Source organism: Equus asinus, chromosome X (genome assembly GCF_041296235.1).
Source record: "Equus asinus isolate D_3611 breed Donkey chromosome X, EquAss-T2T_v2, whole genome shotgun sequence".
NCBI classification, from domain to species: domain Eukaryota; kingdom Metazoa; phylum Chordata; class Mammalia; order Perissodactyla; family Equidae; genus Equus; species Equus asinus.
In genome coordinates, this window is record NC_091820.1 from 56,735,613 (window position 1) to 56,751,410 (window position 15,798).

The following is a 15,798-nucleotide window of genomic DNA, read 5'->3' on the forward strand; positions in this document are numbered from 1 at the left end:
ATCCGAACCAGTGAACCCCGGGCCACTGAAGCAGAATGTGCGAACTTAACCGCTGCATCCCGGTGCCGGCCCCTTTTTCTTATTGTTTTATAAAAACATTTTATATACTAAGAAAATCAGGCCTTTGTCATATAGGTTGAAATATATTTTCTGAGTTTCTCTTTTGGCTTTTGACTTTCTTTTTCTTTTTGTATTTTTTTATGGCAAAATATATATAACATATAATTTACCATTTTAAAGTGTACAATTCAGCGGCATTAAGTACATTCACAGTGTTGTATAACCATCACCACTATTTATTTCCAGAAGTTTTTCATCATCCCAAAGGGAAACTCTGTACTCATTAAACAATACTTCTCCATTGTCCCTTCCCAACAGCCCCTGGTAACCTCTATTCTATCTTCTGTCTCTATGAATTTGCCTATTCTAGGTAACTTATAGGAGTGGAATTGTACAATATTTGAACTTTTGTGTCTGGCTTATTTTATTTAGCATAATGTTTTCAGTGTTCATATTTATTGTAGCATGTATCAGAATTTTACTCCTTTTTATGGCTGAATAATATTCCATTGCATGTATATACCATATTTTACTTATCCATTCATCTGTTGATGGAGACTTCGGTAATTTCTCTCTTTTGGCTATTGTGAATAATGCTACTGTGAACATTGGTATACAAGCATCTGTTTGAGTCCTTGCTTTCAATTTCTTTGAGTATATACCTAGGAGTGGAAGTGTTGGGTCATATGGTAATTCCATGTTTAACTTTCTGAGAAACCACCAAACTGTTTTCCACAGCAGCTGCAAACATTTTATATTTCCATCAGCAATGCACAAAGCTTCCAATTTCTTTTTTAAAAAAATTTACGCAATTTATTTAAATTAAAAAAAAAAGTTCACCACTTTCCCCCACCTCTCTACCCCCCACCTCTTGCAACCTCAAATCTGTTCTCTGTATCTATGAACTTGGGTTTTTTAATATTTAATATATAAGAGATCATACAATATTTGTCTTTCTCTGTCTGACTTATTTCACTTGGCATAATGCCCTGGAGGTCCATCCATGTTGTCACAAATGGCATGATTTCATTTTGGGGGGGGGGTGAATAATATTCCATTATATATGCATACCACAATTTCTTTATTCATTCATCCATTGATGGACATTTAGGTTGTTTCTATATCTTGGCTATTGTAAATAATGCTGCAATGAACATGGGGTTGCATATATCTTTTTGAATTAGTGTTTTCGTTTTCTTCAGATAAATAGCCAGAAGTGGAATTACTGGATCATATATGGTAGTTCTATTTTTAATTTTTTGAGGAATCTCCATACTGTTTTCTATAGTGGTTACACCAATTTACATTCTCATCAACAGAGCACAGGGGTTTCTTTTTCTCTGAATCCTCACCAACGCTTATTTCTTGTCTTTTGATAATAGCCATTCCAACAGGTGTGAGGTGATATGTCATTGTAGTTTTGATTTGCATTTCCCTGATGAGTAATGATGTTGAACATCTTTTCATGTACCTGTCGGCCATCTGTATGTCTTCTTTGGAAAAATGTCTATTCAGATCTACTGCCCATTTTTTAATCATATTGTTTTTTGCTATTGAGTTGTATGAGTTCTTTGCATATTTGGATATTAGCTCCTTATCAGATATATGACTTGCAATTATTTTTTTCCCATTCAGTAGATTGCCTTTTAATTTTGTTAACGCTTTCCTCTGCTGTGCAGAAGCTTTTTAGTTTGATGTATACAGATTTGTTTATTTTTGCTTTTGTTGCTTTTGCTTTTGGAGTGAGATTCAAAAAATCATCTCTGAGACCTATGTCAAGGAGCTTACCACTTACGTTTTCTTCTAGGAGTTTTATGGTTTGCGGTCTTACATTTAAGTCTTTTTTCCATTTTGAGTTAATTTTTGTGTATGATATAAGGTAGTAGTCCAGTTTCATTCTTTTGCATGAATGAAAGATTTTAATTTTGATAAATTGATAATTTTGATAAATTCCAACCTATCTATTTTTTCTTTGGTTGCTTGTGCTTTTGTTGAAAAGACTGTCAATTCCCCCTCTGAATCTTCTGGCACCCTTGTTGAAAATCAATTGACTATATATGTGAGGGTTTATTTCTGAGCTCTGTATTCTATTCCATTGGTCTATATGTCTGTCCTCATGCCAGTATCACACTGTTTTCATTACTGGAGGTTTGTAGTAGTTTTGAAATCTGGAAGTGTGAGTCCTCCAACTCTGTTCTTTTTCAATGTATTGGCTAGTCAGGGTCCTTTCAGATTCCATGTGAATTTTAGGATGGATTTTTCTATTTCTGCAAAAAATTCCATTGGAATTTTGATGAAGATTGCATTGAATCCATAGATCACTTTGAGAAGTAATAATAATATCAAGTCTTTCAATCCATGAACATAGGATGTCTTTCCATTTATTTATGTCTTCTTTAATTTAGTTCAGCAATGTTTTGTGATTTTCATTGCTAGTGTATAGAGATGCATCTGATTTTTGTGTGTTGATTTTGTATCCTACAACTTTGCTGAATTTGTTTATTAGCTATAACAGTTTTTTTGGTAGAATCTTTAGAGTTTTCTACATCTTGTCCTCTGTGAACAGAGATAATTTTATTTCTTCCTTTCCAACCTGGTTGCCTTTTCTTTCTTTTTCATGTCTAATTGCTGGTTAGAACTTCCACTACTATGTTGAATAGAAGTGGCAAAGGCAGATATTCCTGATCTTATGGAAAAAGCTTTCAGTTTTTAACCACTGTGTATGATGTTAGCTGTGATTTTTTTCATATATGGCCTTTATCGTGTTGAGGAAATTCCCTTCTATTCCTAGTTTATTGAGTGTTTTTTTTTATCATGAAAGAGTTTTGGGTTTTGTCAAATGCTTTTTCTGTGTCTATTGAGATGATCATATGATTTTTATCCTTTATTATGTTAATGTAGTATATCATGTTGACTGATTTGCACATGTTGAACCATCCTTGCATCCCAGGGATAAATCCCACTTGGTCATGGTATATGATCCTTTTAATGTGCTGTTGAAATAAGTTTGCTAGTTTTTGTTGAGGATTTTTGCATCCATGTTTATCAGATATATTGGCCCATAGTTTTCTTTTCTTGTGGTGTCTTTGTCTGGCTTTGGTATCAGGTGATGCTGGCCTCATAGAATGAGTTAGGAAGTGTTTCCTCCTCTTCAATTGTTTTGAAGAGTCTAAGAAATATTGGTGGTAATGCTTCTTAAAACGTTTGGTAGAATTCACCAGTGAAGTCATCTGGTCTTGCGCTTTTGTTCGTTGGGAAGTCTTTCATTACTGATTCAATCTCCTTACTAGTTACAGGTTTTTTTCAGATTTTCTTTTTCTTCATCAGTCGGTTTGGGTAGATAGTATGTGAAAGGAACATACTCATTTCCTCTACCCACAGAATACTTCTGTATTCCAAAAGTATGGGTGTTTTTTCCCACACCAAGCAATTCTCCAGGTCTTGGAGGACACTGACTGGATGTTCTATAATTTAACTCAATTCTGACACTATCTACCTGGAGATAGCATAAGATCCCACAAGTTAAGGGCTCAGTCTGACAAGTCTGCTCCCGCTTAAGACACCAACTGCAAGTCCAGGTTGTCATTTGTGCTTCTGATTGACTAGCTACATATCAGAGGTTCCAACACCCCCCTCGTTGGGCTTGATAATTTGCTAGAACAGCTCACAGAACTCAGGCAAACAGTTTTCGTACCAGATCTACCAGTTTATTATAAAAAGACAAAACTTGAGAACAGCCAGATGGAAGATACATAAAGGTATGGGGGAAGAAGTGTGGAGCTTCCATGCCTTCTCCAGGTGTGCCACTCTCTCAGTACCTCCACGGTTCACCAACCTGGAAGTTCTCCGAACCCCTTTGATTAGAGTTTTTATGGAGGCTTCCTTGTGTATGCATGGTTGATTAAATCATTGGGCATTGGTGATTAAGTCAATCTCCAACCCTGCCCTTCCCTGGGGGTCAAGGGATGGCGCTGAAAGCTCCAGTCATCTAATCACATGGTTGGTTCCCCTGGTTATCACCCCCCATCCTGAGGCTATCCAGAAGCCCCCAGTCACTAGTCATCTGGTTAATAGTCTTGTTCAAGTCTTCTGCTTTTGCATTGATCTGTCTGGTTGTACTATCTATTGTTGAAAGTGGAATATTGAAGTCTCCAACTTGTAGAACTGTCTATTTCTCCCTTCAATTCTGTCCATTTTTGCTTTATATGTTTTAGGGCTCTATTGTTAGGTGGATATATGTTTATAAATGTTATATCTTCTTGCTGGGTCAAACCTTTTATCAATATGTAATGTCTTTTTTATCTCTTATAACCTTTTTTGATTTAAAGCCTATTTTGTCTGACAATAATATAATCACCCTACCTCTGTTTTGGTTACTATTTTCATGGAATGTCTTTTTCCACCCTTTTACTTTCAACCTCTTTGTGTCCTTATATTTAAAGTGAGTTTCTTGTAGACAGCATGTAGCTGGATCCTGATCCTGTTTTTTAAATCCAATCTGCCAACCTCTGCCTTTTACTAGGAAAGTTTAAATCATTTACATTTAATGTGAGTACTGATAAAGAGGGATTTACTTAGGCCATTTATCTATGTGTTTTCTTTATGTCTATCTAATATGTTATTTTGTTCCTCAGTTCGTACATTACTGCCTTTTTTGGTAGTGTGCCATTGATTCTCTTCTTCTTTCCTTTTCTATATATTTTAAAGTTATTTTCTTAGTGGTTACCTTGGGGATTACAATTAACATCTTAAATTTATAACAACCTAGTTAACTTAGTTTCAATTATATACAAACACTCTGCTCTTATACATCTCCATCTCGCTCCTTTTATATTGTTGTTGTCACAGATTACATCTTTATACATTGTTGGCCCATTAACATAGATTTCCACTTATGTTTTATGCATTTGCCTATTAAATCATATAGGAAAAAGAGAGAAGTAACAAACTATACCAAAAGTACAATAATACTGGCTTTTGTATTTGCCTATGTAGTTACCTCTTCCAGTGTTCTTTATTTTTTCTTATGGCTTCAAGTTATTGTCCCATTTCCTTTCATTTCAACCTGAAGGTCTCCCTTTAGCTTTTCTTGTAGGTCAGGTCTACTGGTAATGAAATCCTTCGGTTTTTGTTTATCTAGAATGTCTTCATTTCCCCTTCATTCATGAAGGATTGTCTTGCTGGATATAGAATTCTTGGTTGACAGTTTTTTCTTTCAGACCTTTAAATATGTCATTGCACTGCCTTCTGGCCTCCATGGTTTCTGAGGAGAAATCAGCTGTTAATCTTACTGAGGCTCCCTTGTACATGATCGGTTGCTTCTCTTTTGCTGCTCTAAAAAGTCTTTCTTTGTCTTTGGGTTTCAACAATTTGGTAATGTGTCTTGTTGTGGAACTTTGAAATTATACTGCTTGGAGTTCATTGAGCTTCTTGGACATATATATATATATAGATTCGGGAAGTTTTTGGCCACGATTTCTTAAAACATTTTTTCTGCTTTCTCTCTCTTTTCTCCTTCTGGGACTTCTATAATGTGTACAGTGGTACATTTGATAATGTCCTACAGGTCCCTCAGGCTCTGTTCATTCTCTTCATTCTTTTTGTCCTTAGAATGGATAATCTCAATTATCTCATCTTAAAGTTTGTTGATCCTTTCTTCTTCCTCCTAAAGTCTGTTGTTGACCTCTTCTAGTGAGTTTTTTCACTTCAGTTATTGTACTTTTCAGTTCCAGAATTTCTGTTTGGTTCCTCTTTGTAATTTCTATCTCTTTATTGATACTCTCATTTTTTTCATACATTGTTTTCCTGATTTCCTTTAATTCTTTTTCCGTGGTTTCTTTGAGCTCATTGAACATATTTAAGACAGTTGACTTAATGTCTTTGACTAGTAATTTTAACGTCTGGGCTTCATCTTCTTCCTTCTTCCTCAAATCCTTTTTTCCCTGTGATTGGGCCGTACTTTGATGTTTATTTGTATACTTTTAATTTTTTTTGAGAACTGGACATTTTGAGTATTATTATTGTGGTAACTCAGGAGATCTAATTTTCCCACTCCTCTGAGACAGATGAATCTTGCTTGTTGAGGGCTGGAACCATCTGTTTGTGACTTTTGCAAAGTGTGTATAAATTATTTGTTGTACATGGTCACTGAGGTTTCTATTCTGTTATCTCTGTGGTCAGCCAGGAACCTGAGAAAGATTTCCTTAAATGTCTGTGTCCCCAAAGGGGGAAAAGATGCAAAGCAAAACAAAATACCTAAGTGCTGTCTCTTTAAATCCTCTGTAAGCTGCTTCAGTCCATGGGGATTAAAACAATGGCCAGCCTCTGTGCCAGCCTTTCAACCGTCAAAAACAGCAATCAGCAATCAAACCACACAATCCTGATATCTCGAGGACACCGTCCTCATTGCCCACTCAGGCTCCAGGAAGCTGCACCAAGAACTGTCCCCTTACCTGCTTGCCTCAGGGCTGGGGGATTGCAAATGCTATGTGAAAGGCCAACATTTCAAGAAGTTTACCAAAACTTACAAGCCTCTTTGTCAGGCTCTCCCCTGGACTCTGCAAGTATTTGACTAGACTTCAGAGTTCTAAAATTGTTAGTGAAAACAGTTCCTGCCAGCTCAATAATTGTTTAGGTGGAGAGATGGATTCCTAGAGTTTCCTACCCTGCCATCTTCCATGACGTCTGGCTGGTATTATTTTACTCCTTGGAATTTATTACTATTTTCTTTGTAGTCTAGTACATGATCAATTTTTGTAAGTGTTCTACAGCCTTTGAAAAGAATGTGTAGTCTATTTTGAGGTACAAAGTTCTGTACAAATCTATTAAATCCAACAAGTTATTTGTAATATTCAAACCTTCTATAATTTTACCCGATTTGGCTCTTTGAATCTGTCAGTCTGAGTAATGTTTGTCTCCCACCATGATTTTGTCTTTGTTGTATTCTTGTATATCTAATAGTTTTTTGCTTTATATTTCACTACTATGTTGTTCTGTATGAAAAGTTCAATGACAGCTGTATCTTCCTTCTTGGTTAATTGTGCCATTTGACTATTTAAACAAATGGTACCTTTCTTGTATCATTTTATACCTTTTGTCTTGAATCCTACTTTATCTGATATTAATATTGCCATTTCTGCTTTGTTGTTGTTTTTTAATCATATTTTCCTGGTGTGTCTTTACTTTCAATATTTCTGTGTCATTTTGTTTCAGATCTGTCTCTTGTAAACAATATATAATTGGATTTTTTTTAAAACTCAGTTTTTATAATCTTTTTTAAAGGGGAAATTTAACTTATTTTCATTTGTGATTAGTAATATCTTAGGTTTTATGCTACCATCTTATTTCTTGTTATTTTATGATGCTTTCTTGTTTCTTATATTTTTATGTCCTGACTTTTGCTTGACTAATCAAGTTGTCTTTGTTCCTTTTTTCCCTCTAGTTCTAGTTCCAATTTCTATTCAAGTAATAATCCTTATATTTAAAAAATTTTAAACTTACACTTTTTCTGTACATAGTGATAATTATTCAATATCTCCCTTCATATTTATTCCCTACCTCTAATGCTTTTGTAAAATTATTTGAAATTTTGGTTCTAGACTTATTGAAATTCTTGGCTAGATTACACCTCCTTTATTTTAGGAATCCTTTCTTGACAATTGTACAAAAGTCACAGCCACATTATTAGAAATTATTTATTTTTAATGTTATTTAATTTTTGAATATATGCATGGCTTCAAATTTTCAAAAAGTTTAAGAGGATATTCAATTTAAAAATCTCCCTCTCACTTTTGTCCCCAAGCCTATAAAGTTTCTCCTAGGAAACAACTGAAGTGATCAGTTTCTTGTGTATCTTATCAGAGATATTCTATGCATATACAAGCAAATATTCATAGTCTTTCTATTTTTTTCTTATCCAAATGATAGCCTACCATCCACATGTTCTTTTTTTTTTTTTTTGAGGAAGATTAGCCCTGAGCTAACTACTGCCAATCCTTCTCTATTTTTGCTGAGGAAGACTGGCCCTGAGCTAACATCCATGCCCATCTTCCTCTACTTTATACATGGGACGCCTACCACAGCATGGCTTTTGCCAAGCGGTGCCATGTCCACACTCGGGATCTGAACCAGTGAACCCCACGCCGCCAAGAAGCAGAACGTGCGAACTTAACCACTGCGCCACCGGGCTGGCCCCGATCCACACCTTCTGAATCTTGCTTTTGTCTTAACAATATGTGTTGGTGGTCATTTCAAACTATGCATTTTTAAACCTTTTATTGTGGAAATTTTCAAACATATACAAAAGAGAGAATAGTATAATAAACCCCCATATACCCATCACCCAGTTCAATAATAATTAACACTTTGTTATCTATCCCTCTCATTTATTATTATTATTATTAAGATTTTGCTAGAGTATTTTAAAGCATATCCTAGGCATCATATCATTTCACTTTTAAATAGTTTGGCTCATATATTTAAAAGACAAAGACAAAAAAAAAACAACCACAATACCATTATCACACTCAATAAAATGTATAATTTCTCAATATCATCTAATACCTAGTCTGTGTTTAGTTTTCCCTTAATATCTCAAAAATGTTTTATTTTGCAGTTGCCAACCTATGGGTACTTTTATTGACAATTTCAGAAGCTCTGCCTCTCCCATTCCTTGTTTCCCTTAAGCTCTTTCTCCTATTTGACATTGTTGGCTATTCCTTAAAACTTTTAAAGCTATTCTAGATGTTCTTCTGTTCTAAATATTTCTTTTCTATTTTTTCTTGGTTCCTCTGCCTCCTCCTACCTGCATCCTTGAGGCCAATGCTGAACTCTTTTCTCTTTTTCTCTAACTTTCCTTCTTTCAGGTAATTAATCCACATTATTGTTTCAACTATCACCTTTGCTGATGACTCTAAAACCTTCATCTCCAGCCCAGGTCTCTCACCCAAACTCCAGTTTTCTAATTGCCTACAGGACACGTCTGCATGAAAACCCCACTGTAAACTCAAACTGCAAATACCAAAAATTGAACTTATTATCTTTTCCTCCCAAATAACTATTTTCATTACGTCATTTCTGATAATGGCAACTTCATTCTTCCTGTTGCTAAGCTTAACAGTCTAGTTATTTATAAACTGTAATTCTCTTTCATTCCCCTTATTCAGTTAGTTACCAAGTTCTATTGATTCGTCCTTTGTAGTATCTCTAGCTCCTCTCTAGTCTCACTGTTATTCCCTGAAACCTAATCACAGACCTTCACAGGTAACTTAGCTACCATTTAACATTATGCTGGAAGTCTTTTTTTTTTTTGAGGAAGATCAGCCCTGAGCTAACATCTGCCAATCCTCCTCTTTTTTGCTGAGGAAGACTAGCCCTGAGCTAACATCCATGCCCACCTTCCTCCACTTTGTATGTGGGATGCCTGCCATAGCATGGCTTGATGAGCAGTGCCATGTCTGCACCCGGGATCCGAACCAGAGGACCCCAGGCTGCCAAACCAGAACGTGTGCACTTAACTGCTGTGCCACCGGGCCGGCCCCTGGAAGTCTTAAGCAATGCAGTGAAATGAGAAATCAAAATAAGAGGTATAAATATTGGTAAGTTTAAGACAAAATTGTCACTATTTCTAGTTGATATGAAAATCCAAGAGAATCAACTTACAAGTTATTAAACAAAAAAAATTTACATGCAAGATGGCCACTTATAAAATATAATACCAAAATCAATAACTTTCCTAAATATAAGCAATAACTAAGTAGAAAATGTTATAATTCCCATTCACAATAGTAACAAAAGTTATAAAATATATCAGAATATAGGCAATGATCTCTTACATAGGAGAGGACCAAAAAAGCTCTAAGCATAAAAGAAAAATCTGATTGGACATCATCAAAATTAAAAACTTCTGCTATTTCACCTAAGAAAATGAAAGGCAAGCCACACAGTGGGAGAAAATGTTCACAATACATATGTCTGACAAAAGATTTGTATCTGGAACATATAAAGAACTTTTACAACTCAAAATAAGAAAACAACATAATAAAATGGGCAAAAGATTTGAACAGACACTTCACAAAGAAAGATGTATGAATAACCATTAAGTAAATGAAAAGCTGCTCAAATCATTAGGCATCAGGCAAATGCAAATAAAAACCACCATGAAATACCACCATATACCCACTAGAACTGCTAAAATTAAAAAGACAATACTAAGTGATAGTGAAGATGTGGAGTCACTGGGGCTCTCATACATTAGAGTGTAAAATGGTAAAACCACTTTGTTGTACTATTTGGTAGTTTCTTATAATGTTAGATATACAAAGTTAAACATACACCTACCCAATGACCTAACAGTTCAACTCCTAGGTATTCCTCAAGGGGAATGAAAACATGTCCACAAAAAGACTTATACACAAATATTCATAGCAGCTTTATGTATAATGGCCCCAAACTGGAAACAAGTTGCTATGTATCTTTGCAACTGAATACTACTAAGCAATAAAAAGGAATGAACTACTGTTATGCCCAAAAAATGTGAATAAATCTCGGAAATATTATGCTGAGCAAAAGAAATGGACACAAAGGAGTACATGCTGTTGATTCCATTTACATGAAATTCTAGAGAGGCATAATTAATTTTTAGTGACAGAAAGCAGAACAGTGGTCCTCTGCAGCTAGGGGTGGTAGGGATTGACTGCAAAGGGGTACAAGGGAACTATTTGGGGTGATAGAAATGTATGTTCTTATTGTGGTAGTAATTACATGGTGCATACATTTGTCAAAAATCATCAAACTATAAACTTAAAATGACTTTATTTAATGACATATAAATTGTACCTCTATAAATTTTATTTTAAAAGAAAAAATATAATTCAGCAATAAAAAGGGATCAAGTACTCAAGTGATATCAGCATCATGGTGGAGTGAGTTGTTCCTTTAGTCTCTTCCCCATAAGCTATAACCAAATGGACATTTATTAACCAACAGAGGATTCCCTAAAAAGCACAACAGGACATCTGAGAGATCCACGCAGCCATAAATCTGAAGCTGGGGATACTGGATCCCGAGGAAGCAGTGGAAGGAGGTGAGTGGATCCCCACCCCCTCCCCAGTGGCAGCAATCTAGGTCACAGGTCCTCATGCAGGAGGTGGCATGCAACTGTAAGAGGAGGCAGGGAAGCAGGCAGGCCTGTGCATGAATGCTTTCAATTTCAGAATGCACCTTGGCCCTGGGGAATGCTCCATACTGAGTGGCATGGCTCAGCCACTGCGTGGGTGCCCCCACCAACTACAGCAGCCCAGGTGAACTGCCCATTAGTGCAGAGGGGCCCCACATGTGTGAAAGAAATCACCCCGTGCCCCCCCCCCCCCGCCCCACCTAGGGCACCAGCTCGGCTGGTCCCTATCCAAGGCAGAAGTTCTACACCAGATCTCCTGTGTGTGCTTGTGTGACCCACTAAGCAGCTGTGGCCAGGAGGCAAATGTAGACGAACCCTATCAGCATAACTTCCAGCAGACACAGCCAGTTCAGAAAATACAGCTCCTGCCCCACCTCCCAGAGGTGGCATTTGGAATCTGTGACTTCATACTACCACTATGCACCAGCAAAAGATCACTAATCAAATACCATGAAGAATTACATTAACACTCCAGAGCAGAAGGAAAATGACAAGTCTCCAGAAACCAATTCTGAACTCACAGAAATTTACAATCCAAATGACAGAGAATTCAAAATAGTTGTCATAAAGAAACTCAACAAGTTACAAGAAAACTCAGAAAGACAAGTCAATAAACTCAGGAATAAAATTAACGAGCAGAAGGAATTCTTCACCAAAGAAATTGAAACTCTAAAAAAGAAACCAAACAAATTCTGGAGATGAAGAACACAATGAATGAGACAAAAAAAAAAACAATCTAGAAACTTAAAAAAAAAACAAAAACAACCTAGAGCTGACATGATGAAGGACAGAATTAGTGATTTAGAGGACAGAAATAGAGAAATGCTTCAGGTGGAGGAGGAGAGAGAACAAAGACTTAAAAAAATGAGGAATTCTTCAAGAAATATCCAACTCAATTAGGAAATGCAACATAAGGATTATAGGCGTTCCAGGAGAAGAGGGGAGAAAGGAGCAGAGAGCTTGTTCAAAAAATAATAGCTGAGAACTTCCAAAACCTGGGGAAGGAACTGGACTTACACTCTATGAAGCCAACAGAACTCCTAATTACATCAATGCAAAAAGACCGTCTCCAAGGCATATAATAATAAAACTGATAAGGTCAATGACAAAGGAAAAATATTAAGGGCAGTAAGGCAGAAGAGAATAATCTACAAAGGATCTCCTATCAGGATTTCAGCAGATTTCTTGGCAGAAACCTTACAGGCTAGGAGAAATTGGAATGATATATTCAAAATACTGAAAGACAAATGCTTTCAGCCAAGAACACTCTATCCAGCAAAACTATCCTTCTGATATGATGGAGAGATAAAAGCTTTCCCAGATAAACAAAAGCTGAGGAAGTTCATCACCACTAGATCTCCCTTACGAGAAATGATCAAGGGTGCCCTCATACCTGAAACAAAAAGGCAAGGGTTTACAAGGCCTTGAGCACAGAGATAAATAGACAAAATCAGAAAATTACAGCTCTCTATCAGAACAGGTTAGCAAACACTTAAATATAATTTGCTCTTTTTTGAGGTCATAGTAGTTTATAACATTATGAAATTTCAGTTGTACATTATTATTTGTCCGTCACCATAAATATGTACCCCTTTACCCCTTATGCCCATTCCCCAACCCCCCTCCCCTCCAGTAACCACTAGTCTGATCTCTTTGTCCATGTACTTATTTATCTTCCACATATGAGTGAGATCATATGGTGTTTGTCTTTCTCTCTCTGATTTATCTCACTTAATATAATACCCTCAAGTTCCATCCATGTTGTTCCAAATGAGATGGTTCTGTCTTTTTTGTGGCTGAGTAGTATTCCTCTGTATATATATACCACATCTTCTTTCTCCATTCTTCAGTCCATGGGCAGTTGGGTTGCTTCTATATCTTGGCAATTGTAAATAATGCTGCTATGAACATAGGGGTGCATAAGTCTCTTTGAATTGTTAATTTCAAGCTCTTTGGATAAATACCCAGTAGTGGAATAGCTAGGTCTTATGGTATTTCAATTTCTAATTGTTTTTTTTTTTAAGGAAGATTAGCCCTGAGCCAACTACTGCCAATCCTCCTCTTTTTGCCAAGGAAGATTGGCCCTGAGCCAACATCCATGCCCATCTTCCTCTACCTTACACGTGGGACACCTACCACAGCATGGCTTTTTGCCAAGTGGTGCCATGTCCACACCCGGGATCTGAACCGGTGAACCCCAGGCCACCCAGGAGTGAAATGTGTGAATTAACCACTGCACCACCGGGCCGGCCCCAATTTCTAATTTTTTGAGAAATCACCATACTGTTTTCCATAGTGGCTTTACCAGTTTGCATTCCCACCAGCAGTGTACGAGGGTTGCCTTTTCTCCACATCCTCTCCAACATTTGTTATTTTGTGTCTTGGTGATTATAGCCATTCTAACTGGTATAAGGTGATATCTCAATGTAGTTTTGATTTGCATTTCCCTGATGATTAGTGATGTTGAACATCTTTTCATGAGCCTGTTTTCCATCTGTATATCTTCTTTGGAAAAATGTCTGTTCATATCATCTGCCCACTTTTTGATCAGGTTGTTTTTTTGTTGTTGAGTTGTGTGAGTTCTTTATATATTTTGGAGATTAACTGCTTGTTGGATATATGATTTGCAAATATTTTCTCACAGTTGGTGGTTGTCTTTTCATTTTGTTCATGGTTTCCTTTGCCTTGCAGAAGCCCTTCACTCTGGTGTAGTCTGATTTGTTTATTTTTCCTTTTGTTTCCCTTGCCTGAGTAGACATGGCATTCAAAAAGATGCTGCTAAGACTGATGTCAAAGACTGAACTGCCTACCTTTTCTTCTAGAAGTTTTATGGTTTCAGGTCTTACCTTCAAGTCTTTGATCCATTTTGAGTTAATTTTTTGTATGTGGTGCAAGATAATGGTCTACTTTCATCCTTTTGCATGTGGCTGTCCAATTTTCCCAAAACCATTTATTGAAGAGACTTTCCTTTCTCCATTATATGTTCTTAGCTCCTTTGTCAAAGATTAGCTGTCCACAGATGTGTGGTTTTATTGCTGGGTTGTCAATTCTGTTCCATTGATCTGTGTGCCTGTTTTTGTACCATTACCATGCTATTTTGATTACTATAGCTTTGTAGTATATTTTGAAGTCAGGGATTGTTATGTCTCTAGCTTGGTTCTTTTTTCTCAGGATTGCTTTAGCTATTTGGGGTCTTTTTTGCCCCATATGAATTTTAGGATTTCTTTGTCCTATTTCTGTGAAGAATGTCATTGGTACTCTGATTGGGATTGCATTGAATCTGTAGATTGCTTTAGGTAGTACGGACATTTTAATCATGTTTATTCTTCCAGTCCATATGCATGGAATATCTTTCCATTTCTTTATGTCATCATCAATTTCTTTCAATAATGTCTTATAGTTTTCATTGTATAGGTCTTTCAACTCGTTGGTTAAATATATTCCTACATAGTTTATTCTTTTTGTTGCTGTTGTAAATGGGATTGTATTCTCAAGTTCTCTTTCTGTTAGATTTTATTAGAGCATAGAAATGCAACTGATTTTTTTCAGTTGATTTTGTACCCTGCAACTTTGCTGTGGTTGTTGATTATTTCTAATAGTTTTCTGATGAATTCTGTAGCGTTATCTATATATAAAATCATGTCATCTGCAAACAGCAACAGTTTCACTTCTTCCTTGCCAATGTGGATACCTTTTATTTCTTTTTTTTTTGCCTAACTGCTCTGGCCAAAACCTCTAGTACTAGGTTAAATAAGAGTGATGAGAGTGGGTACACTTGTCTTGTTCCTGTTCTCAGAGGGATGGCTTTCAGTTTTTCCCCATTGACTATGATGTTGGCTGTGGGTTTGTCATATATGGCCTTTATCATGTTGAGGTACTTTCCTTTTATACCCATTTTATTGAGAGTTTTTATCATAAATGGATGTTATATCTTGTCAAATGATTTCTTAGCATCTACTGAGATGATCATGTGGTTTTTATTCCTCATTTTGTTAATGTGCTGTATCACACTGATTGATTTGCAGATGTTGAACCATCCCTGTGTCCATGGTATAAATCCCACTTGATCATGGTGTATGATCCTTTTGATGTATTGCTGTTCAGTCTGCCAATATTCTGTTGAGAATTTTTGCATCTGTGTTCTTCAGCGATATGGGCCAGTAGTTTTCCTTCTTTCTGTTGTCCTTGTCTGACTTTGGGATCAGAGTGATGTTAGCGCCGTAAAAATGTGCAAACACTTAATTATAAGGTAAAAGATAAAGGGAAGAAAAGCATCAAAAATAACTATAAACACTTCATTAATCACAAACTCACAACACAAAACAGAAAAATTTGTGACAACAATAAATTAGGAGAGGAATAGGAAGGGGATGGAACCTGCTTAGGCTAAGGAGATAAGAGGCTACCAGAAAATGGACTATCTCATCTATGACATCTTTTTTTTTTAACTTTTTATTAAGATTATGATAGTTTACAACCTTGTGAAATTTGAGTTGTACATTATCATCAGTCATGTTGTAGGTGCACCACTTCATCCTTTGTGTCCTCCGCCCAACCCTCCT